The sequence below is a fragment of the Bos grunniens genome, chromosome 4 (genome assembly GCF_055505025.1).
Source record: "Bos grunniens cultivar Pamir isolate PY7600 chromosome 4, Bosgru_T2T1.0, whole genome shotgun sequence".
NCBI lineage: Eukaryota > Metazoa > Chordata > Mammalia > Artiodactyla > Bovidae > Bos > Bos grunniens.
The window spans coordinates 25,317,103-25,342,416 of record NC_141168.1 but is presented as its reverse complement, the minus strand read 5'-3'; the positions used below and the strand labels follow the sequence as shown (position 1 = coordinate 25,342,416).

Below are 25,314 nucleotides of genomic sequence, written 5' to 3'. Positions count from 1 at the left end.
GCTCCCCCGTCCCTGGGATTCTCCAGGCAAGAACACTGGAGTGGGTTGCCATTCCCTTCTCCAATGCGTGAAAGTGAAAAGTGAAAGTGAAGTTGCTCAGTCGTGCCTAACTCTTAGTGACCCCATGGACTGGAGCCTACCAGGCTCCTCCGTCCATGGGATTTTCCAGGCAAGAGTACTGGAGTGGGGTGCCATTGCCTTCTCTGCATATTAATACTAGCTATTGCTATGTCATAAGTACTATAACTTAATTTTGCTGTTATTTTATGTAACTTGTATGTAACATGTATCATGAGTATGATTCACTTATTTAATTCCAAATACCAAAGGGACAGCCCAGTTTAGAACACTAGTTTCTTAAACTACTTTTCCAAGATGGAAAGTCAAGGGAAGGATTAGGATCATTCGGACTTACGCTTTGTCTCAGGGTCTCTTCCCAAATGTTTAAACCATCTCATATTTTTAGGGGCTAGAAATGTTGCTGTCAGTCATTAAGCAAATGACTTCCCACCCCCCACCAACTACAAATTCATAGCATACCAAGAAACATAGCAACTTGACACCTATAAGATTAAGTACAGCTCAAAAATCAAACCCTGATAAGCTAAAGTGTTTCTAAACCTGCATGCACCATTTTTTTTTTATTAATTCAAATTCAAAATTTTAGTGCCCCTAAATTAGATTCACTTTGACTTAAGTAGCTACACGGAAAATAATTTCAGCATTTGTTTTTTGTTTAGTCATCCTTCCTTAAAATTCCTTAGCAGTTTCAGATGTACTTCAGATGGGGTGACAATGAACTATAGAAAGAAGTCAAAAAGATAAAATGGTATTGGGAAAGGAATATGGAGCTGAAAATCAGATGACTTGAATTCTAGTTCTGTTTCGGCAACAAAGCTTTCAGATATTTAAGTTCCACAGACATTTAATGGACACCTACTAAAGTCATGGCATTGTAATAAGTGCTGTAGGAGTCACAAGGATAAACAAGACAATCATGCTCAAGGAACTTGTCACCTAGTAGAAAAGAGCATATTTAACAAAACCATGGCATATGATACAGAATATGCGGGTAATGGAGTAGAACTTATGGGAACACAGAGGAAAATAAGCACAATTCCAGCCAAGGAGATTGGGGATGAAGAAAGTGTTGATTGGAGTGGTTCTGGAAGTATGGTTAGGATTTCTGGGTGGGGCTGGAAGGGAAGGGTGCTTTAAACAGAAGATGCAGGGAAGGGGAGACATTGAAAGCAAAGGTATAGGTAAAAAGTACAGAGTAGGTTCTGGAAACTTACTAGACAGGAAGGCAGAGTTAATTCTTAATAACAATAGGAGATAATCTTTGACTGCTAGATTAGAATCAGATTGTGGTAGAGCTTGAATTTCATCCTGAAGAATCTGGACCTTATTTGGGAGGGGGAAGGAAGGGCCAACAAAGATAAAGAGCACACCCGTGAATGACCAGCTCTGCTAGGATGATTGCTCTGACGGTTTAAGTATATAGCATGAATGGTGAGCAGAAAGATGGAAGCCTGAGGGAAGAGTTAGAAACTGTCACAGTGGGTTCAGGTAATGGGAATGCATAGAGAAGGCAGATGCAAGAGATATTTTGGAGGCAGAACTGACAGAAGTTGGTCATGACTGGTTTTGAGATGCGAAAGATGACTGTGGTTTTGAGTACTGATGGCTGAGAGCACTGATGGAGATGCTGAGCATGTAAGAGGTTCACTGGGAAAGATGCTGTTTTGAGCATGTTTAATCCATTCTGAACAAATCAGCTAATCATATGAAACACTGATCAATTCCTGACTCACCTGTTTCCAAAACTCTGCAATGCCTTCCTATCCTACTCAGAATAAAAGAAACATCCTCGAAATGCTCAGGAAAGTCATATATGTCCTGGCGGCCCACTTTCCCTTTGATCTCACCTCCTTCCCGGCCCCTCTCTTCTCAGTACCCTGGGGCCACACTAGTTCTCTTGCTGTTCCTCCAAGACTGCCCGGTGTGAGTTCTCCTAAGCGCCATTCCTGGTGCTTTCTCTGCCTGAAAACATCTTTCCTCCGACTATTCTCCTACCTTACTCCCTCACTTTCTTCAACTTTTACTCAAATCCCTGTGTAGAAGAGCAATGTAGGAACCCTAAAGGCCTTCCCTGATCATCCTATATAAAACAGCAACCCAACCCTTCACCTCTCCTTGGCACTTTCCTCTCCCTATTTTACTATTCTCCATATAGCTTATCACCATCGGATATAATATGTATTTATTATCATAACCCGGAAACTAGCGCAGTAAAAGCAAACTAATAATGAAACAAGCCAATGGTTTCAAGGGTACAATGAAGTTTGGTACTCACATTCACTGTTTTGGGGACTGTACATTGATATAATCCCTTTGAAAAGCAACTTGGCAATAGATATGAAGAGCCATAAAATGGTGAGGTCCTGGAACATTTTATTAATATGTTTTGGAAATTCTGGAAATGAAATCTAAGAAGATAATATATGGAAAGAAAATGTATATGGATACAATATTTACAATATCAAGAAACTGGAAATGTTCTAAACATCTAACAATATAAGGAGATAGTTAAGTAAATTACTGTTCATTTACTTAATGATATATTATTCACTGTTAAAAGGATAGTTATAAAAAGCTGGCTAGCAACAAGGAAAATGCTTATGAAACAAAATTATATTTAAAAGAACAGGATCCACAATTGTATACAGTATGATGTTATCTTTAAGTATGCATACAGAAAAAGACTAGGAGGAAATGAACCCAAGTGCTGATATTAAGTATATTAGGCTAAAGGGATTATAGGTTTATTTTTCCTAAATCTCAGTTTTTCTGTATTTAGGTTATATCCTTTCTATAATATGGTTATGTTATTTTTTAAATATGTGTGTGTATTAGTCGCTCAGTCCTGTCTGACTCTTTGTGATCCCACCGGCTATAGCCTGCCAGGCTCCTCTGTACATGGAATTCTCCAGGCAAGAATACTGGAGTGCGTAACCCATTCCCTTCTCCAGAGGATCTTGCCAACCCAGGGATTGAACCTGGGTCTCCAGCATTGTAGGCAGATTCTTCACCGTCTGAACCACCAGGGAAGCTATTTTTAAATAATTTTTTTTTAATGATCAAAAGAAACTGAGCTGGTACACATCAATTCATCCACTGGACTGCATTGCTGAGTATCAATGGGAAGTCTGAGTTTCTCAGTATCCCATCTGCTCATTCTTGACTTCCTCTTCTTCACTTGCCTACATAATTTTAGCCTGCAACCTCCGCATTTTGATAGTCATAATCATGAAACAATAAAGTGGAAAGAACATAACTTGCCCTGTGCTTCTTGATGTTTATTTACGTGGACTGAGGCTAAGTTACCTGGTTCCATGTCTCCCTCCATTTTTTCTTTATTTAGCTACCACTTCCCCCATTGGTAGACCTTAGGGCTCTAACTCATTTCTCCATACAGTGCTTATCACCATCTGATATATTATGTATTTGCCTGTGTATGTTCAATCACTCAGTCATGTTTGACTTGATTTGCAACCCCATGGACTGTAGCCCACCAGGCTCTTCTGTTCATGGATCTTTCCAGGCAAGAATACTGGAGTGGGTTGCCATTTTCTACTCCAGGGGATATTCCCAACCCAGGAATATCCCTCATCTCTTGAGTCTCCTGCACTGGCAGGCAGATTTTTTACCATGCACCATCTGGGAAGCCAATATTATGTATTTACTTGTTTATTATTACAGCTTAGAAACTGATGTGGCTAAAAAAGAAAAAAAGGAATAATATCATGTCAACCTATTACGTATCACTCTTTATATATATTTCCCCATTTTCCTTATACATCAGCAAAATAAATGCTACTCACATTCTAGAGATGAAAAAACTGAGGCTTTGGTTTAACAATTTGCCCAAGTTCACTGATCTAGGAGATTACCAAGTTGAAATTTAAACCCTAATTTTTGACCTCAAATCTTATGCCCTTAACCTGTACATTGATGAACACACATTAATTATTAACATGGTGGTTTAGTCACTAAGTCGTGTCCAATTCTTGCGACTCCATAGACTATATATAGCCCTCCAGGCTCCTCTGTCCATGGGATTTCCCAGGCAAGAATACTGGAGTGGGTTGCCAATTCCTTTTCCAGGGGATCTTCCTGACCCAGGGATCAAATCTGCATCTCAAACCCATATCTCCTGCATTTCAGGTATATTCTTTACTGCTGAGCCATTAGGGGAGCTCTCAATTATTAAGATAGCCCAAGTGAATTTATTACATAGACATTGGCCAGGTGAAACAAGCAATTGAATAATTGAGTTATTGAAACTCTCAATAAATTGATGTTGAGAATCTTTGTGTCTAAATTAGCCAACTCACTGCTTTAGATTTTTTCTGTGTATGTCCACAGTGTCTCAATAACTATTAGAGACCTTAAAATTATCAACGTGAAGTGTTTCAACTATTTTGGATATCTGAAGTATTCAAGTATTTACTTATTAGCCAAAATAATTTTACCTGATTTGATTAATGGTTTCCATTGAAGGATTTAGACATACTCTTTGGGGACCAATAGCAGCTTTTTTGATAAAACAAAATCCTTAGTTATTAAATAGACATTTTCAGTTGGTTATTTGGACTAAAGAATTGAGACTTAATAGAAGACATGTAAGATGTCAAAAGGACTATAAAATCCAGTTATGACTAATATTATTTCAGAGGAAATTTTTACAAAAAGAGATTTCCCATTTAATAACCCATTTATTTCCAGCAGCAGTTAGCTTAATAAAGATTCTGAGCAAATTTGTTGTAATGAGATTGGAGGAATTAAACAAAATTTTCCAAGAAATGTCACCCCTAATGTTCACCATTATAATATGTCAGCAGTGTTCTTTCTTATCTATCTTCTTTGGCCAAAATCCCTTGGAGAAAACTCTTTCAGCTCCTGACACAGAACGTGAAAACCATAACATGATATTCCTCATCACTGTTAATACTTTCGGGGACTTACTATAAGCCAGACTTTGCTACATATTACATTTGATCATCTCATTTTAATGCTCAGTACCTAATAAAGTAGGCACTATAATTACATTCATCTTATAGATAGATAAAGAAACTGAGGCATTTGAAGTATTAAGTAACTTGTTGAAGAGACAGTATTTGAAAATAAAACAGATTTATTTTACTGGTTATTTCACCTTCTCTCTTATCTAAGAGACTAACATTTTTCAAAAGGAATGTCAAGTGTGACTTTACAGCTTTTATGGTAAAAGGGAGAGTGAAAGTCTTCCTGAATTGCTGCGGCTGTTATGCCAGTGATTAATTCCGTCGGAGAAGAGGTTTGGTGAGAGTTGAGATTTTAGATCTAAAAGTCTGAGAGGGTGTTATCCTTGGATAATCTGTGCTTCCTTTACAACTCTTTCCCACATCAGTCTGCACTGAAAATGCCCCTTCACTATAAGAGTGTTTTCAACTCAGAGTGTTTATAACTGGTGGAGCTGTCCTTGGTCTGAAAGATCAGAGAAGAAATATTTTACCTGGGGTCTCTGACTTCTCACAAAGTTGCTGGGCTTCTCAGTTGATTGTAGAAATCTGCCAACCCATTATGTAGAACAGATTGGGAGAAATCTTAGGAGAGAACCAGGAAAAGTCTGAAGTATTTCATTATAGTACACTTTAATTTTTTTCTCCCAACTTAGACCAGGAAATGAGGACCCTAAAGTTCACTTACTGCAATAAAACAGTTTTGAAGACCTTCTTGTTGTTGCTGTTATTCAGTCACCAATTCATTTCTGACTCTTTGTGACTCCATGGACTGCAGCATGCCAGGTTTCCTGTCCTCCACTATCTCCCTGAGTTTGCTTAAATTCATGTCCATTGAGTCGGTGATGCCATCTAACCATCTCATCCTCTGCTGCCCCCTTCTCCTTTTGCCTTCAGTCTTTCCCAGTATCAGGGTCTTTTCCAATGATTGAGTTCTTCACATCAGGTTTTGGAGCTTCAGCTTCAACATCAGTCCTTTGCATGATTATTCAGGATTTATTTCCTTTAGGATTGACTGGTTTGATCTCCTTGTAGTCCAAGGGACTTTCAGGAATCTTCTCTAGCACCACAATTTGAAAGCATCAGTTCTTGGGTGCTCAGCTTTCTTTATGGTCCAACTCTCACATCTGTATGTGACTACTGGAAAAACCATAGTTTTGACTATAGATCTTTGTCAGCAAGAGGATATCACTACTTTTTAATATGCTGTCTAGATTTGTCACAGCTTCCCTTCCAAGGAGCAAGCATCTTCTGATTTCATGACTGCAGTCAGGGTCCACAGTGTTTTTGGAGCCCAAGAAAATAAAATCTATTACTGTTTCCATTTTCCCCCTTCTATTTACCATGAAGTGATGAGATCAGATGCCATGATCTTAGTTTTTGAATGCTGAGTTTTAAGCCAGCTTTTTCACTCTCCTCTTTTATCGTCATCAAGAAGCTCTTTAGTTCCTCTTCACCTTCTGCCATTAAAATAATATCATCTGCATATGTGAGGTTATTTATATTTCTCCTGGCAATCTTGATTCCAACTTGTGATTCATTTAGCCCTTCATTCTGCATCACGTACTACTCTGCATAGAAGTTAAAAAAACAGAGTGACAATATATAGCCTTGTCATACTCCTTTCCCAATTTGGAACCAATCCATTGTTCCATCTCCGGTTCTAACTGTTGCATCTTGGCTTGCATACAAGTTTCTCAGAAGACAGATAAGGTGTTGTGGTATTCCCATCTCTTTAAGAATTTTCCACAGTTTGTTGTGATCCACATAGGGAAAGACTTTAGCATAATCAATGAAGCAAAAGTAGATGTTTTTCTGGAATTCCCTTGCTCTCTCCATGATCCAAGGAAGGCTGACAATTTGATCCATGCTTCCTCTGCCTTTTCTAAATCCAGATTGTTTATCTGGAAGTTCTCAGTTCGTATACTGTTGAAGCCTAGCTTGAAGGATTTTGAGCATTACCCTGCTAGCATGTGAAATGAGCACAACTATATATGCAGAGTACATCATGAGAAATGCTGGGCTGGAAGAAGCACAAGCTGGAATCAAGATTGCTGGGAGAAATATCAATAACCTCAGATATGCAGATGACACCACCCTATGGCAGAAAGTGAAGAACTAAAGAGCCTCTTGATGAAAGTGAAAGAGGAGAGTGAAAAAGTTGGCTTAAAGCTCAACATTCAGAAAACGAAGATCATGGCATCTGGTCCCATCACTTCATGGCAAATAGATGGGGAAACAGTGAAAACAGTGTCAGACTTTATCTTTCTGGACTCCAAAATCGCTGCAGATGGTGATTGCAGCCATGAAATTAAAAGACGTTTACTCCTTGGAAGGAAAGTTATGACCAACCTAGATAGCATATTCAAAAGCAGAGACATTACTTTGCCAACAAAGGTCCGTCTAGTCAAGGTGATGGTTTTTCCAGTGGTTGTGTATGGATGTGAGAGTTGGACTGTGAAGAAAGCTGAGCACCAAAGAATTGATGCTTTTGAACTGTGGTGTTGGAGAAGACTCTTGAGAGTCCCTTGGACTGCAAGGAGATCCAACCAGTCCATTCTGAAGGAGATCAGCCCTGGGATTTCTTTGGAAGGAATGATGCTGAGGCTGAAACTCTAATACTTTGGCCACCTCATGCAAAGAGTTGACTCATTGGAAAAGACCCTGATGCTGGGAGGGATTGGGGGCAGGAGGAGAAGGGGACAACAGAGGATGAGATGGCTGGATGGCATCACTGACTCTATGGACATGAGTTTGAGTGAACTCCAGGAGTTGGTGATGGACAGGGAGGCCTGGCATGCTGCGATTCATGGGGTCGCAAAGAGTTGGACATGACTGAGCGACTGAACTGAACTGAAGATCTTTAGTATAGTTCTATGTATTCTTGCTACCTCTTCTTAATCTCTTCCACTTCTGTTAGGTCCCTACAGAACCTGTCCTTTATCATGCCCATCCTTGCTTGAAATGTTCCCTTGATATTTCCAATTTTCTTCAAGAGATATCTAATCATTCCCATTCTGTTGTTTCTCTCTATTTCTTTGCATTGTTCATTGAAGAAGGCCTTCTTATCTCTCCTTCCTATTCTTTGGAACTCTGCATTCACTTGGATATATCTTTCCCTTTCTCCTTTGCCTTTTGCTTCTCTTCTTTCCTCAGCTATTTGTAAAGCTTCCTCAGACAACCACTTTGCCTTCTTGCATTTCTTTTTCTCTGGGATGGTTTTGGTCACTCTCACCTGTAAAGTGTTACAAACTTCCATCCATAGTTCTTCAGGCACTCTGTCTGCCAGATCTAATCCCATGATTCTATTCATCACCTCCACTGTGTAATCATAAGGGATTTGATTTAGGTCATACCTGAATGGCCTAGTGGTTTTCCCTGCCTTCTTCAGTTTAAGCCTGAATTTTGCAATAAGGAGCTCATGATCTGAGCCAAGTCAGCTCCAGGTCTTGTTTTTGCTGACTGTATACATCTTCTCCATCTTTGACTTCAAGGAACATAATCAGTCTGATTTTGGTATTGACCATCTGGTGATGTCCATGTGTAGAATCTTCTCTTTGAGTTGTTGGAAAAGGGTGTTTGCTATGACCAGCATGTTCTTTTGAGAAAGCTCTGTTAGCCTTTGCCTTGCTTCATTTTGTACTTCAAGGTCAACTTGCATGTAATTCTAGGTGTGTCTTGACTTCCTACTTTTGCATTCCAATCCCCTATGATGAAAAGGACATCTTTTTTTGGTGTTAGTTCTAGAAGGTGTAGCTTTTTATAGAACTCATTAACTTCAGCTTCTTCAGCATCAATTGTTGGGGCATAGACTTGGATTACTGTGGTATTGAATGGTTTGCCTTGGAAATGAATTGAGATCATTCTGTCATTTTTGAAGTTACACCCGAGTACTGCTATTTGGACTCTTTTGTTGAGTATGAGGGCTACTCCATTTCTTCTAAGGGATTCTTGCTCACAGTAGTAGATATCATGGTCATCTGAATTAAATTCACCCATTCCTGTCCATTTTAGTTCACTGATTCCTATGATGTAGATGTTCACGCTTGCCATCTCCTGCTTGATCACATCCAGTTTACCTTGATTCATGGACCTAATATTCCAGGTTCCTATGTAATATTGTTCTTTACAGCATCAGTCTTTACTTTCACCATCAGACACATCCACAACTGAGTGTCATTTCCACGTTGGCCCAGCCACTTCATTCTTTCTGGAGCTATTAGTAATTGCCCTCCGCTTCTCCAGTAGCATGTTGGACATCTTTCCATCTGCGGGGGGCTCATCTTCCGGTGTCATATATTTTTGCCTTTTCATAATGTCTATGGGGTTCTTCAGGCAAGAATACTGAAGTACTTTGCCATTGCCTCCTCTAGTGGGCCATATTTTGTCAGAACTTTTCACTATGACCTGTCCATTTTGCGTGGCCCTGTACAGCATGACTCATAACTCATTGAGTTATACAAGTGCCCCCCTACACCACAAGGCTATGATCCATGAAGGCAATTGAATACATACTTTGTGTATAATATAGTTCTAAACTGAAAGTTCTAAATCCTCATCATGAAAGATGAGGATAAGGTCCTGCCCTCAAAGACTTTATGTTCCAGTGATAAAACTTATACATAATATAGTTTAAAAACCCAGTGTCATATAAACAGATGAATCAAAAGAGTGGTATGGATACCAAGAGTTAAAAGTTCAAGGCAGGGTAATGAGGGATGGGGGAGGATGCTAAAGCAGTGAGCTGGGTGCAGGGGGCTTCCAGGGAGATGGGAAATTTAATATAGGTCTTGAAGAGGAGGAAGCTAGCCACCAGAGTATGTATTTAGTTTAACCCTACTTGCCTAAAAATGAAATGAACAAAACTACAAGTGTATTAAATGCAAATAGAAATTTTTGGAAGTATACAAGCAAACTGGGAGGATGGAGTGCCGTCAGCAGGTGATAGGGGAGGGGAAGGAAGGGCTAGAGTTCATAGGAGCTTGCAGTTTCTGCTGTACACACACTTCTATATTGTTCAAATATTTTCCTAAAGAAGAGGTAGGAGGAGGAGCCAAGATGGCGGAGGAGTAGGACAGGGAGAACACTTTCTCCCCCACAAATTCATCAAAAGAGCATTTAAACGTCGAGTAAATTCCACAAAACAACTTCTGAATGCCGGCAGAGGACATCAGGCACCCAGAAAAGCAATCCAACTCTTCGAAAGGAGGTAGGAAAAAATATAAAAGACAAAAAAAGAGACAAAAGAGGGAGGGACGGAGCTCCGTCCCGGGAAGGGAGTCTTAAAAAGAGAGAAGTTTCCAAACACCAGGAAACCTTCTCACTGCCGAATCTGTGCCGAGCTTTGGAAGCACAGAGGGCAACGTAACAGGAAGAAAAAATAAATAAACAATTAAAACTCGAAGATTGCGAGTCCTACGGTAACTCCCCCAGTGGAGAAGCAGCGCAGACGCCTGCAGGCGCCATTAACAAGCGGGGGCTGGGCAGGGAGGCGCAGCGCGGGCTGCATCGCTTAGAGTAAGAATCTGGCCTGAATACCCTGAGCACTATCTGAGCGAAATAATTTGGGCTAACAAACCAGACTGTGGGATATCTACTACGCGAAAAGCCAGCCCCAACCTAAGACCGCCAGGCCCGTGCACGGAACAAAGAATTGAACAGAGATAGCCGGCTGCAGACCTTCCCCCTCCGGTGATAGGCAGCCAGAGCCGGAAGGGGGCAATCGCAGCCCCAGAGAGACATTATCTATAAAACTGTAAGCAGGCTTCTTTGCTAACTAAAACTTCTTGGGGGTCTGGACGGTTAACATCTGCCTAAGAAGGTGCGCCGGTTTTGCGCCCAGATAACCGAGTGGCGGGGAGGTGATAAGTCGCAGCATTGGCGCTCGCCAAACACCTCATCACTTGAGCTGCTCGGACCTGGGAAGAGCACAATACTCAGGCCCAACTGAGTCTGCGCCTCTGAGGACTATCCGAGTGCCTGAACCTGAGCGGCTTGGACCTGGGAGGTACATGCAACCCAGGGCCAGCCTTGGATTGTTCCCGGCGGAACAACCTAGAGCCCGAGCAGTGTGGGCAGGGAGGCTACACGCGCAGTGAGCGGGGACAGACCCAGTGTGGCTGAGGCACTGCGAGCGCACGCCAGTGTTATTTGCTTGCAGCATCCCTCCCTCCCTCCCCACAGCGCGACTGAACAAAGAGAAGAAATACAGTTCCACCCATCAGAACACTGACACAAGCTTCCCTAACCAGGAAACCTTGACAAGCCACCTGTACAAACCCACACACAGTGAGGAATAGCCACAATAAAGAGAACTCCACAAACTGCCAGAATACAGAAAGGACACCCCATACTCAGCAATTTAAACAAGATGAAGAGACAGAGGAATAGCCAGCAGATAAAGGAACAGGATAAATGCCCACCAAACCAAACAAAAGAGGAAGAGATAGGGAATCTACCTGATAAAGAATTCCGAATAATGATAGTGAAATTGATCCAAAATCTAGAAATTAAAATGGAATCACAGATAAATAGCTTGGAGACAAGGATTGAGAAGATGCAAGAAAGGTTTAACAAGGACCTAGAAGAAATAAAAAAGAGTCAATATACAATGAATAATGCAATAAATGAAATTAAAAACACTCTGGAGGCAACAAATAGTAGAATAACAGAGGCAGAAGATAGGATTAGTGAATTAGAAGATAGAATGGTAGAAATAAATGAATCAGAGAGAATAAAAGAAAAACGAATTAAAAGAAATGAGGACAATCTCAGAGACCTCCAGGACAATATTAAACGCTACAACATTCGAATCATAGGGGTTCCAGAAGAAGAAGACAAAAAGAAAGACCATGAGAAAATACTTGAGGAGATAATAGTGGAAAACTTCCCTAAACTGGGGAAGGAAATAATCACCCAAGTCCAAGAAACCCAGAGAATCCCAAACAGGATAAACCCAAGGCGAAACACCCCAAGACACATATTACTCAAATTAACAAAGATCAAACACAAAGAACAAATATTAAAAGCAGCAAGGGAAAAACAACAAATAACACACAAGGGAATTCCCATAAGGATAACAGCTGATCTTTCAATAGAAACTCTTCAAGCCAGGAGGGAATGGCAAGACATACTTAAAATGATGAAAGAAAATAACCTACAGCCCAGATTATTGTACCCAGCAAGGATTTCATTCAAGTATGAAGGAGAAATCAAAAGCTTCTCAGATAAGCAAAAGCTGAGAGAATTCTGCACCACCAAACCAGCTCTACAACAAATACTAAAGGATATTCTCTAGACAGGAAACACAAAAATGGTGTATAAATTCGAACCCCAAACAATAAAGTAAATGGCAACGGGATCATACTTATCAGTAATTACCTTAAACGTAAATGGGTTGAATGCCCCAACCAAAAGACAAAGACTGGCTGAATGGATACAAAAACAAGACCCCTACATATGTTGTCTACAGGAGACCCACCTCAAAACAGGGGACACATACAGACTGAAAGTGAAGGGCTGGAAAAAGATTTTCCATGCAAATAGGGACCAAAAGAAAGCAGGAGTAGCAATACTCATATCAGATAAAATAGACTTTAAAACAAAGGCTGTGAAAAGAGACAAAGAAGGTCACTACATAATGATCAAAGGATCAATCCAAGAAGAAGATATAACAATTATAAATATATATGCACCCAACACGGGAGCACCGCAGTATGTAAGACAAATGCTAACAAGTATGAAAGGAGAAATTAACAATAACACAATAATAGTGGGAGACTTTAATACCCCACTCACACCTATGGATAGATCAACTAAACAGAAAATTAATAAGGAAACACAAACTTTAAACGATACAATAGACCAGTTAGACCTAATTGATATCTATAGGACATTTCATCCCAAAACAATGAATTTCACCTTTTTCTCAAGCGCACATGGAACCTTCTCCAGGATAGATCACATCCTGGGCCATAAAGCTAGCCTTGGTAAATTCAAAAAAATAGAAATCATTCCAAGCATCTTTTCTGACCACAATGCAGTAAGATTAGATCTCAATTACAGGAGAAAAACTATTAAAAATTCCAACATATGGAGGCTGAACAACACGCTGCTGAATAACAAACAAATCACAGAAGAAATCAAAAAAGAAATCAAAATTTGCATAGAAACGAATGAAAATGAAAACACAACAACCCAAAACCTGTGGGACACAGTAAAAGCAGTCGTAAGGGGAAAGTTCATAGCAATACAGGCACACCTCAAGAAACAAGAAAAAAGTCAAATAAATAACCTAACTCTACACCTCAAACAACTAGAAAAGGAAGAAATGAAGAACCCCAGGGTTAGTAGAAGGAAAGAAATCTTAAAAATTAGAGCAGAAATAAATGCAAAAGAAACAAAAGAGACCATAGCAAAAATCAACAAAGCCAAAAGCTGGTTCTTTGAAAGGATAAATAAAATTGACAAACCATTAGCCAGACTCATCAAGAAACAAAGGGAGAAAAATCAAATCAATAAAATTAGAAATGACAGTGGAGAGATCACAACAGACAACATAGAAATACAAAGGATCATAAGAGACTATTATCAACAATTATATGCCAATAAAATGGACAACGAGGAAGAAATGGACAAATTCTTAGAAAAGTACAACTTTCCAAAACTCGACCAGGAAGAAATAGAAAACCTTAACAGACCCATCACAAGCATGGAAATTGAAACTGTAATCAAAAATCTTCCAGCAAACAAAAGCCCAGGTCCAGACGGCTTCACAGCTGAATTCTACCAAAAATTTAGAGAAGAGCTAACACCTATCCTGCTCAAACTCTTCCAGAAAATTGCAGAGGAAGGTAAACTTCCAAACTCATTCTATGAGGCCACCATCACCCTAATACCAAAACCTGACAAAGATGCCACAAAAAAAGAAAACTATAGGCCAATATCACTGATGAACATAGATGCAAAAATCCTAAACAAAATTCTAGCAATCAGAATCCAACAACACATTAAAAAGATCATACACCATGACCAAGTGGGCTTTATCCCAGGGATGCAAGGATTCTTCAATATCCGCAAATCAATCAATGTAATACACCACATTAACAAATTGAAAAACAAAAACCATATGATTATCTCAATAGATGCAGAGAAAGCCTTTGACAAAATTCAACACCCATTTATGATAAAAACTCTCCAGAAAGCAGGAATAGAAGGAACATACCTCAACATAATAAAAGCTATATATGACAAACCCACAGCAAACATTATCCTCAATGGTGAAAAATTGAAAGCATTTCCTCTAAAGTCAGGAACAAAACAAGGGGGCCCACTTTCACCATTACTATTCAACATAGTTTTGGAAGTTTTGGCTACAGCAATCAGAGCAGAAAAAGAAATAAAAGGAATCCAAATTGGAAAAGAAGAAGTAAAACTCTCACTATTTGCAGATGACATGATCCTCTACATAGAAAACCCTAAAGACTCCACCAGAAAATTACTAGAACTAATCAATGATTATAGTAAAGTTGCAGGATATAAAATCAACACACAGAAATCCCTTGCATTCCTATACACTAATAATGAGAAAACAGAAAGAGAAATTAAGGAAACAATTCCATTCACCATTGCAACGAAGAGAATAAAATACTTAGGAATATATCTACCTAAAGAAACTAAAGACCTATATATAGAAAACTATAAAACACTGGTGAAAGAAATCAAAGAGGACACTAATAGATGGAGAAATATACCATGTTCATGGATTGGAAGAATCAATATAGTGAAAATGAGTATACTACCCAAAGCAATTTATAGATTCAATGCAATCCCTATCAAGCTACCAACAGTATTCTTCACAGAGCTAGAACAAATAATTTCACAATTTGTATGGAAATACAAAAAACCTCGAATAGCCAAAGCGATCTTGAGAAAGAAAAATGGAACTGGAGGAATCAACCTACCTGACTTCAGGCTCTACTACAAAGCCACAGTTATCAAGACAGTATGGTACTGGCACAAAGACAGAAATATAGATCAATGGAACAAAATAGAAAGCCCAGAGATAAATCCACGCACATATGGACACCTTATCTTTGACAAAGGAGGCAAGAATATACAGTGGATTAAAGACAATCTCTTTAACAAGTGGTGCTGGGAAATCTGGTCAACCACTTGTAAAAGAATGAAACTAGAACACTTTCTAACACCATATACAAAAATAAACTCAAAATGGATTAAAGATCTCAACATAAGACCAGAAACTATAAAACTCCTAGAGGAGAACATAGGCAAAACACTCTCTGACATACATCACAGCAGGATCCTCTATGACCCACCTCCCAGAATATTGGAAATAAAAGCAAAAATAAACAAATGGGACCTAATTAAACTTAAAAGCTTCTGCACATCAAAGGAAACTATTAGCAAGGTGAAAAGACAGCCTTCAGAATGGGAGAAAATAATAGCAAATGAAGCAACCGACAAACAACTAATCTCAAAAATATACAAGCAACTCCTACAGCTCAACTCCAGAAAAATAAATGACCCAATCAAAAAATGGGCCAAAGATCTAAATAGACATTTCTCCAAAGAAGACATACAGATGGCTAACAAACACTTGAAAAGATGTTCAACATCACTCTTTATCAGAGAAATGCAAATCAAAACCACTATGAGGTACCATTTCACACCAGTCAGAATGGCTGCGATCCAAAAGTCTACAAATAATAAATGCTGGAGAGGGTGTGGAGAAAAGGGAACCCTCTTACACTGTTGGTGGGAATGCAAATTAGTACAGCCACTATGGAGAACAGTGTGGAGATTCCTTAAAAAACTGGAAATAGAACTGCCTTATGATCCAGCAACCCCACTGCTGGGCATACACACTGAGGAAACCAGAATTGAAAGAGACACGTGTACCCCAATGTTCATCGCAGCACTGTTTATAATAGCCAGGACATGGAAGCAACCTAGATGTCCATCAGCAGATGAATGGATAAGAAAGCTGTGGTACATATACACAATGGAGTATTACTCAGCCATTAAAAAGAATACATTTGAATCAGTTCTAATGAGGTGGATGAAACTGGAGACTATTATACAGAGTGAAGTAAGCCAGAAGGAAAAACATAAATACAGTATACTAACGCATGTATATGGAATTTAGAAAGATGGTAACGATAACCCTGTGCACGAGACAGCAAAAGAGACACTGATGTATAGAACAGTCTTATGGACTCTGTGGGAGAGGGTGGGAAGATTTGGGAGAATGTCATTGAAACATGTGAAATGTCATGTATGAAACGAGATGCCAGTCCAGGTTCAGTGCACGATGCTGGATGCTTGGGGCTGGTGCGCTGGGAAGGCCCAGGGGGATGGTATGGGGAGGTTGGGAGGGAGGAGGGTTCAGGATGGGGAGCATGTGATTTTTTTTTAAAAAATAAAATTAAAAAGAAAAAAAAAAAAAAAAAAAAAAAAAAAAAGAAGAGGTAGTCGTGCATTAGTTTGTTTAAATAAAATACACAAAGTTTACACAAAGAATTGTAGAGCAAAAGGAAGAAGCTATTCCAGGTGAGAAGAAGAGCTTGAGTCAATTCCTGAGGGTGGAGAAACACAGGGTCCATTTGGGGAGCAGTGCCTAGACAAGTGGGACCAGGACAGCAGGGAGGGAGTAGGATCATAGACTGGAGCCAGTGGAGAAAGGCTGCGAATGCGAGACCTAGGAGTGTGAACCTTACACCTTTGACCAGAAGCAAAAGAACCTTTGAAGCATTTGGTTTGGGGTTCATTAATAGAGCTGTGGGGCTCCCCAGGTGGCTCAGTAATAAAGAATTCACCTGCCAATGCAGAAGACACAGGAGATGCAGGCTTGATCCCTGGGTTGGGAAGATTCCCTGGAGGAGGAAATGGCAGCCCACACAGAGTGGCAAACCGCAAAGAGTCAGAATGAGTACACACAATACAGCTGTGCAGGGATTAATTTCACAGTGACCATACTTAATGAGGGCTTCCCTGGTGGCTCAGACGGTAAAGCGTCTGTCTGCAATGCAGGAGACCTGGGTTCGATCCCTGGTTTGGGAAGATCCCCTGGAGAAGGAAATGGCAGCCCACTCCAGTATTCTTGCCTGGAAAATCCCATGGACAGTGGAGGTCCATGGGGTCATAAACAGTCGGACACGACGAAGAGAAGGGAAGAAGAAGATACTTAATGACCCACAAAGTTATGCGTGAGTGCTGAGTTGCTTAAGAAAGTGAAATCGCTCAGTCGTGTCCAACTCTTTGCTACCCCGTGGAGTATATAGCCCACCAGGCTCCTCTGTCCATGGGATTTTCCAGGCAAGAATACTGGAAAATCTTGTTGCCATTTCCTTCATCCAGGGGATCTTCCCAACCCGGGGATCGAACCCAGCTCTCCCAGATGCTTTAACCTCTGAGCTGCTTAAGTCATGTTCAACTCTTTGAAACCCTATGGACCACAGTCCACCAGGCTCCTCTGTCCATGGGATTCTCCAGGCAAGAATACTGGAATGGATTGCCATGTCTTCCTCCAGGGGATCTTCCCAACCCAGGGATCGAACCTGAGTCTCTTACATCTCCTGCATTGGCAAGTAGATTCTTTACCACTTGCACCACAGACCCAGAAAGTTAGATAGTATGAATTCAGGTCTCCTATCCTGCTCACCGTGCTGCTGCTGCTAAGTCACTTCAGTCGTGTCCGACTCTGTGCGACCCCATAGACGGCAGCCCACCGTGAATGTCCATAAAAATTTCTCTTACAGTAACTGCAGCTAGAAAGGCTCTGACTTTCACAAACCTAATGTTAGACTTTTCAAGAACCATTGAAAGATAGAAATGCTGTCAAATGCAATTGGGGAGCAGCCACTTATACTTGATCCACAGTACTAATTTCACCATAAATCTTTGTGTAATGTTTGACATCTATGATGAATAATTAAAATGTCTGAGGGAGATTTCAATCCCTAGCATATAAGAAATGACTGAGTCAAATTTGTAAAATTCCAGTGAAAATTACTTGATTTTAAAAATGAAAGTCAGATGTATTCCATGATATGGTATTTAGTTAGTTTGTCCTTTCTTTGGGTGAATTGGCAAAATCAATATTTTCTTTAGGCATGTGATTATAATTATAATACTATTCAAACACTATATATGTATACATTATGTTTTATTCATACACACACACACACAAACGTATCCATACAACAGACACAGTATTACCAAAATCTGTAGCTACCTAGGAGTGGGGAAGAAACTAACCTACAAGCCAATCTTTAAGGAAACATTAAATCTAATATGAGGAAAAATACTGTTTCTAGTTGAAGCTTGAGTCATGCATTGTGACTCATTTTAGAGGATTGGATTCTGGGTGAGATGAATTTCTTTATTGACCAATAAATGGAAGAGAGAGACATCAGAGACTAGAATGATGATATGAGTTAGGTTTGTAAAAACATGGTCTTCATCTACTGTAAATTATCTTGTAACCAGAAGTGATGTTTGAAGAAGAAACTGACAAATTTAGTTTTCTCAGTCTTCACTTTCCTCCCTTTTCAAACTTTAAAGACTTTTAATCCCCCATCTTTCCCCTCACCATCACCACCCCACTCAGTCTGTCCTTTTTCAGAGAGGCAGATGGCATTCTTAATAGACAAAATTGAGTTTCCCTGCCTGATGAAGGGAAAAACAAGCACGAGGGGACAAGAAAGATCCAAAAAGCTTTATTAATTACGTGGAAAGAAAGATTCCTGATTTCATATGTGGTTGCATTTTCCTCAGAACCCATTCTCCGGTTTTCTTAATCCTTCTTTATCTTTTAAAATTACTCTGTGGCCTTTCTTCCCATCACGAGGATAAGGGCAGCTCAAGGTATCTGACCTCCATGTGTTGGGTACAGGCAGGAATGCAAGATGAGCCTGTGCCTTATAAGATTAGATAGACTCATACAAATTTTAGGAAGATAATTTTTAGAATAAAAAAAATCCTAACAAAAGATCTTCTAGAACAAAAAGAGAATCTTCTCATCATGTTAATGTAGTTCTTAACACTGATTTTATCAATTTAATCCAGTAAATGTGTACTACTATCTGCCAAGTTGAATTTTTTAAATTGCATGTAGCCCTGATAGAATTGTGTTAATCGACAGGGTTACAGAAAGAGTAGAGAATCTCAGCCTCTAGTACAATTCAAACAGAGGAAGTCTGTTCTCTGCCTTTCTCTCCTCTGTTTCCATTTCTCTCTGATTTCCTCCCCAGTCTGTCTTCTTCCCTGAAAGACAGGCACCCTATATGTATCTTCATCTGGGAATGAATGCATTGTTTGAATTGTATCTAAGTCTGAAACTCCATAGTTGAAAAAAATTTCTTCCTGAGTTTGATGTTCTCTTACACATGGAAAGAAGATGGAGCTTCTGTGAATAACAACAGCTTAAGCAAAGGCTGAGAAAGGATGTTTATGAGTGCAGAGTTGGCGAGAAGGTCATTCTAAGTAGAAAAAATGAGAGCTGATTTCATAATCACACAAAACCTTTTTTAAAGAGAGGAAGGAGTGGGGATTGGTGAACAATTGATATGCTAAGATAATGCTGAGAGAAATTAGAGTTAGGAAATATTCTGGACTGAAAAATTAACTACCTTCAGTTTATATATTTGTACATCAACATGTTTGAGACGAAACATAGAAAAATATGCAAAAACATAAATACCACTCTGCTGACGCTATTACAGGTCCTGCAAAATAAAGGAACAAATACCCCATTCATTTCCAGTTGACATCAGGTAGTTTATCAATGGTTTGTGACCTAAAATAAACTTATTATCTTCAGTTCAGTTTTGCTTTCCATCTCAGTTCGGGAATAAAACTTTAATGTTTCTTATTTATATAATATTTTTCATAAAATTTAATTTTATTAAAAATATATAAACATTCAACACAGTTTATAACAAAAACTGTATTTACTTCCATGAAATAATTATTACAATATACAAATATATTTTTTCTGTTGTATTTATAATAGTTTTCCTATTTTCATATATTACTGTACTTGCTCATAAAAATTATCTTATCTTGACCTATTTTAAATTATTATACATATTTCAATATTTTACTTTTATGATTAAAAAATGTAATACTTTGTGAGCTTAAAAAAGCCGGGGCGGGGGGAGCTTCCCTGGTGGCTTAGTCAGTTAAGAATCTGTCTGCAGGAGACTCAGGTTCAATCCCTGGGCTGGTAAGATCCCTGGAGAAGGACACGGCAACCCACTCCAGTATTCTTGCCTGGAGAATCCATGGACTGAGGAGCCTAGCAGGCTACAGCCGCTGGAGTAGCAAAGAGTTAGACATGACCGAGTGACTAACACTTTCACTTTCCCTTTTTCACTTAAAAAAAAAAAAGATTGATATGTGTTTCTTCTTTTTTGTATCCAGCAGCTAAATTTAGAGGTTCTGCCTTATATCACAAACAATCCTTATTGGTACAAAAGTTTATATGTTGGGGGCCATAGATACTTCTTGTCCTTTAAGCCTTATTTAGGAAGTTTTTGTCAATTGTTTCCTTATGTCCCTCATATTAGCTTGCCAGCAATAAGCAAAAATAAAGCTGGGACTGTGTCAAAAAAATTCACTGGCCCACATTCATCCTTCTACAGCAGAGTTTACTCAATTGTGTTCCCCATTCAGCTACTGTGCCCGCCAACGGAAACAGCTAGTTGTTGTCTGAAATGAAGAATAATTGGAAACATGGTGCCTGTTTCTCTTCCTGCAAGTAACAATTCATCCATTTAATATTCTTTGGTGCTCTTGAATTCCGTGCTAGACAGTGTTGTGTTCGCTGTTCAGTTGAAGCCAAAGGGAGAAATGTTAACCTTCTATCCTGCCCTGACCCTTCACTGGAAACTGACCAGTGACAGCCATCCGATGGCCTGGCACCTCTACCTTGAGTTAGTTACAAGCAGCACTAGCAGCTTTATGTAGCTAAATTGACATCAATCTGGAAAATGCTAGGCCAGAAGGGATCATAACAATTCTAGGAGATAACATTTCTAACTATTATGAGCCTTGTGTGTGTTAGTCGCTCAGTCGTGTCTGACTCTTTGTGACTCCATGGACTGTAGCCTGCCACCAGGCTCCTTACCCTATAGATAAAGACAGAAAGCCTAGAAAGGTGAAGTAACTTGCCCAAGGTCACTCTGCCAGCAAGCCATAGAACAGACTGTCTGGTTTCATCAGCTTTCTTCTGCACCCTAACCACAATATGTTCTCGTCTTTTATGGCCAAATACATGATTGATTTTGAAAGTGTTCCATCCACATATAAAGAGATGGCATAGTCTCTTTTTGTAAGGTAAAAATTTATACTATATACCAACCACACATATATAGTCATATATACGTGCTTGTATAACAAACGTAGATTATATCATTATAGTCCTCCATATTCTCATCTGTTTTGACTTCATATTATATCAACTATGACAACCATAGTAGTAGTTACCATCGAATTCTGCTTGTCTTTCTAGTAATTTTGATTTTTTAAAAACTTTTGTGCTATTTTTTAGTTCTCCATAGCTGACAACATATATATATATGTGTGTGCCTATTTCTGTTTGTATCTGTACCACAGGAAATTGAGCTGGCTGCATGTAAAATCATACCCAGATAATACTGGCTTAAATAAATAGAAATGTATTTTTCTCAAACATGAAAAATACCTGATAGTGAAAGAAGTCCAGGACTGGTAATGGGGCTCCATGGTCATTTAGAATGCAAGCTCTCTGTGTCTTTCTGCTCTACCACCTTTAGTAAGTGGTGTTTATCTCCAAGTCCTCATTGCAAGATAGTTCCTGCAGCTTCAGCCATAACATACACATTCCAGTCAGGAAGAGGAAAAAAAAAAGACAGAAAAGAATAACTTCCAGGCCCAACCCACTGACCTCTACTTACAATGTATTGTCCATACTTAATTGTAAAAGAGGATGGAAGATAATCTGTTTGTATTGGAACACATGGCTGTGACAAATTAAAATGAGATTTGCTAGCAGGGGTGACAAGGAATGGCCTAGGCATCTTGCATTCTCTGCCATAGGGCCTTTAGTCATTCCATCCTCTTCTTCCTTTCTAATGCTTCTGGCCTTGAATTTGATATTAATATTGCCATTCATGTTTTTGGGCTTCCCTGGTGGCTCAGATGGTAAAAAATCTGCCTGCAATGCAGGAGATCCGCATTTGATCCTTGGGTCAAGAAGATCCCCTGGAGACGGGAATGGCTAACGCACTCCAATGTTCTTGCCTGGATGCACAGAGGAGCCTGGCAGGCTACAGTCCATGGGGTCACAAAGAGTCCGACATGAGTGAACAATGAACACTTTCACTTTCATGCTTTTGTAATTGCCTGTTTATTTTCAAACTTCGTTACTTTATTTGAAGCTAATTTCTTTTTTTTTATGTGAATAGGTAATATATTATTTTTACTCATTGTTAGCATTTGTATTTTTAAAATTCTTACAAACATGCTTTGCCTTTAAGGATTTGAAAACATTTCAGACCCAAGCATCTCTCTTTATGGTTATTCACTCTATATTCTTGATGTATCCCCCACACCAAATTCTTGCTGGCGTTACAGCCACTTACATGAAAAATTACTCATTTTAAGCAGCAAGAGCTCTTTACTTTGACTCTTTATTTCCTTAAGAAATCTTAATGTACAGTGATTTGTAACATTAGTTTCATCACTTAGCTTTCTGGCAATTTGAGTTTTGGGGCTAGTATTTGGGCCACTATTCATATATGTTCTCTTTCTTGCTTAATTTTAAAATGTAAATAAAACAAACACATGCAAAAAAATTTCAAACAGTACCAAGAAATATAAAATAAAAAGTGTGAAGTTAATTTCTTATACATAGTTTAATTCTGTTTTCTGAGCCTAGTCTGAAAATTTTTTGAAAGGAAAATGCAACCCAAATTTTAATGGTCAGTAATACATTTATTTTTATTCATTCTTTTTTTATTTTTATTGCTTATTACACTTCACTGTTGTTTCCTCCCCAGCCCACTTTGTTTTCCTTAGGTTTACTGGCTTGATCCTTTTTTAAAAGCTTTTTCAGGGACTTCTCTAATGGTCCAATGGTTAAGACTCTGTGTTTCCACGGCAGGGAGCACAGATTTGATTCCAGTTCAGAAAACTAAGATCCTGCGTGCTACATGGTGACAAAGCTTCTCCCCCCTTGTTAAGTTCAAAGTTTTCCTATGACGTGCTTACTTCTCTTAAATAAATAAATGCGTATTTCTGACTGAGTAACCGGTATCCCTGTATCTCAGAGATTCATCGTGAATATAATGAGGAAGAAATGTAATTTCTTTCTTCCATAGTGAAGTAAGGTCATTGGCACCAAACACTAATTAAGGAAGTTTGTTTTCCTCATTCCCTTCAATATCACCTGTAGACAGCAATGAACTCTTAAGCAGAGCTGGAGATGAGCCCAGTTTTGACTAAGCACCATTCCTGTGTGCAGCACTTTCCAGATTCCTATCAGAGTGTAACTATTGAAGCAAAAAGGAAAGCTGTTATCCTGGATTCTAAAAGTCCACACGGAATGAATTATGATAAGTATCCATCCTTACATTTCTCTGAGTCTCTCCTGGATGCAAAACAAGGTACCATGGGTGATAGAGCAAACAACGAGTAACATTGCAGTCCACTTTGTGGCTTGCTATCCTCATTGTATTTGTTTTAAAAAGTTTAAATTTTTTTTTCAATGGAAGGCTTGAGTTCTACAAAGTTTGTGGTAGTTCTATGAAGAACTTGCCTGTAAAATTTAGGTTACTTGGTGAAATTATTAAACCATTTTTGGATAACTTTTATGTTTACATATATTACATAAATATATTACTTCTGAAAGGAACCTTTTTTTCCCCTCATCTGGCTCCAAGTTATACCTTCCACTTCATACCACAGCAGTATACTTGTTCCCAAGAGCAATCAAGGATCCTGAAATTGAACAAATGGTACATGTTACCATCTAGGCAGAAATTTTGCTGTTTTTACCATGGGAACAATATAAAAGAAGAAATCAAAGTTTTGTTAAACCCATGTAACTTCTACACAACTTCATCATTCTAATTTATGTCTTTTTTAAAAAAATATTATTATTTTAGGATTCCTATGGGTATGATGTGGCTACAAATGTGTATATGGTTTGATAAATCTTAGAATAACAATTTTATATGGCAAACTATTTGTACTCTACAAAATTTTATTTATACATATAATCAAATAAATATACCTGTTACATATAAGAAGGCTCGGTCCCCAGTAGCTCAGCTGGTAAATAATCTGCCTGCAATGCAGGAGACCCCAGTTCTATCCCTGGGTTGGGAAGATCTGCTGGAAAAGGGAATGGCTACCCACTCCAGTATTCTTGGGTTTCCCTGGTGGCACAGCTGGTAAAGAATCTGCCTGCAATGCCGGAGACCTGGGTTCAATTCCTGGGTCAGGATGATCCCCTGGAGAAGGGAACGGCTACCCACTCCAGTATTCTTGCTTGGAGAATTCCATGGGGACTACAGCACATGGGGTCTCAGGGATCGCAAAGAGTCAGATATAGACTGAGCAACTTTCACTTTCAGGTATAAGAAACTCTCCACCTTGAAACATTTGGGTTACAATATTTGTCCCTCTCTGTCCCTTTATTATCAAGAATGGAGTGACCCCTTATTTTGCCACTCATTATATAATTAAGTAATGCTCAAAATTCTCCAAGCCAGGTTTCAGCAATACGTGAACCGTGAACTTCCAGATGTTCAAGCTGGTTTTAGAAAAGGCAGAGGAACCAGAGATCCAATTGCCAACATCCGCTGGATCATTGAAAAAGCAAGAGAGGTCCAGAAAAACATCTATTTCTGCTTTATTGACTATGCCAAAGCCTTTGACTGTGTGGATCACAATAAACTGTGGAAAATTCTGAAAGAGATGGGGATACCAAACCACCTGATCTGCCTCTTGAGAAACCTATGCAGGTCAGGAAGCAACAGTTAGAACTGGACATGGAACAACAGACTGGTTCCAAATAGGAAACGGAGTATGTCAAGGCTGTATATTGTCACCCTGCTTATTTAACTTCTGTGCAGAGTACATCATGAGAAACGCTGGGCTGGAAGAAGCACAAGCTGGAATCAAGATTGCCGGGAGAAATATCAATAACCTCAGATATGCAGATGACACCACCCTTATGGCAGAA

At 39.2% G+C, this 25,314-nt stretch overlaps 1 protein-coding gene across 7 annotated transcripts in view; it reads left to right on the top strand.

Annotated features, from left to right (window-relative positions):
- The window catches only part of MKLN1 (muskelin 1), a 396,990-nt gene that overhangs the window by 42,706 nt on the left and 328,970 nt on the right, over window positions 1-25,314 (top strand). The window lies entirely within an intron of this gene.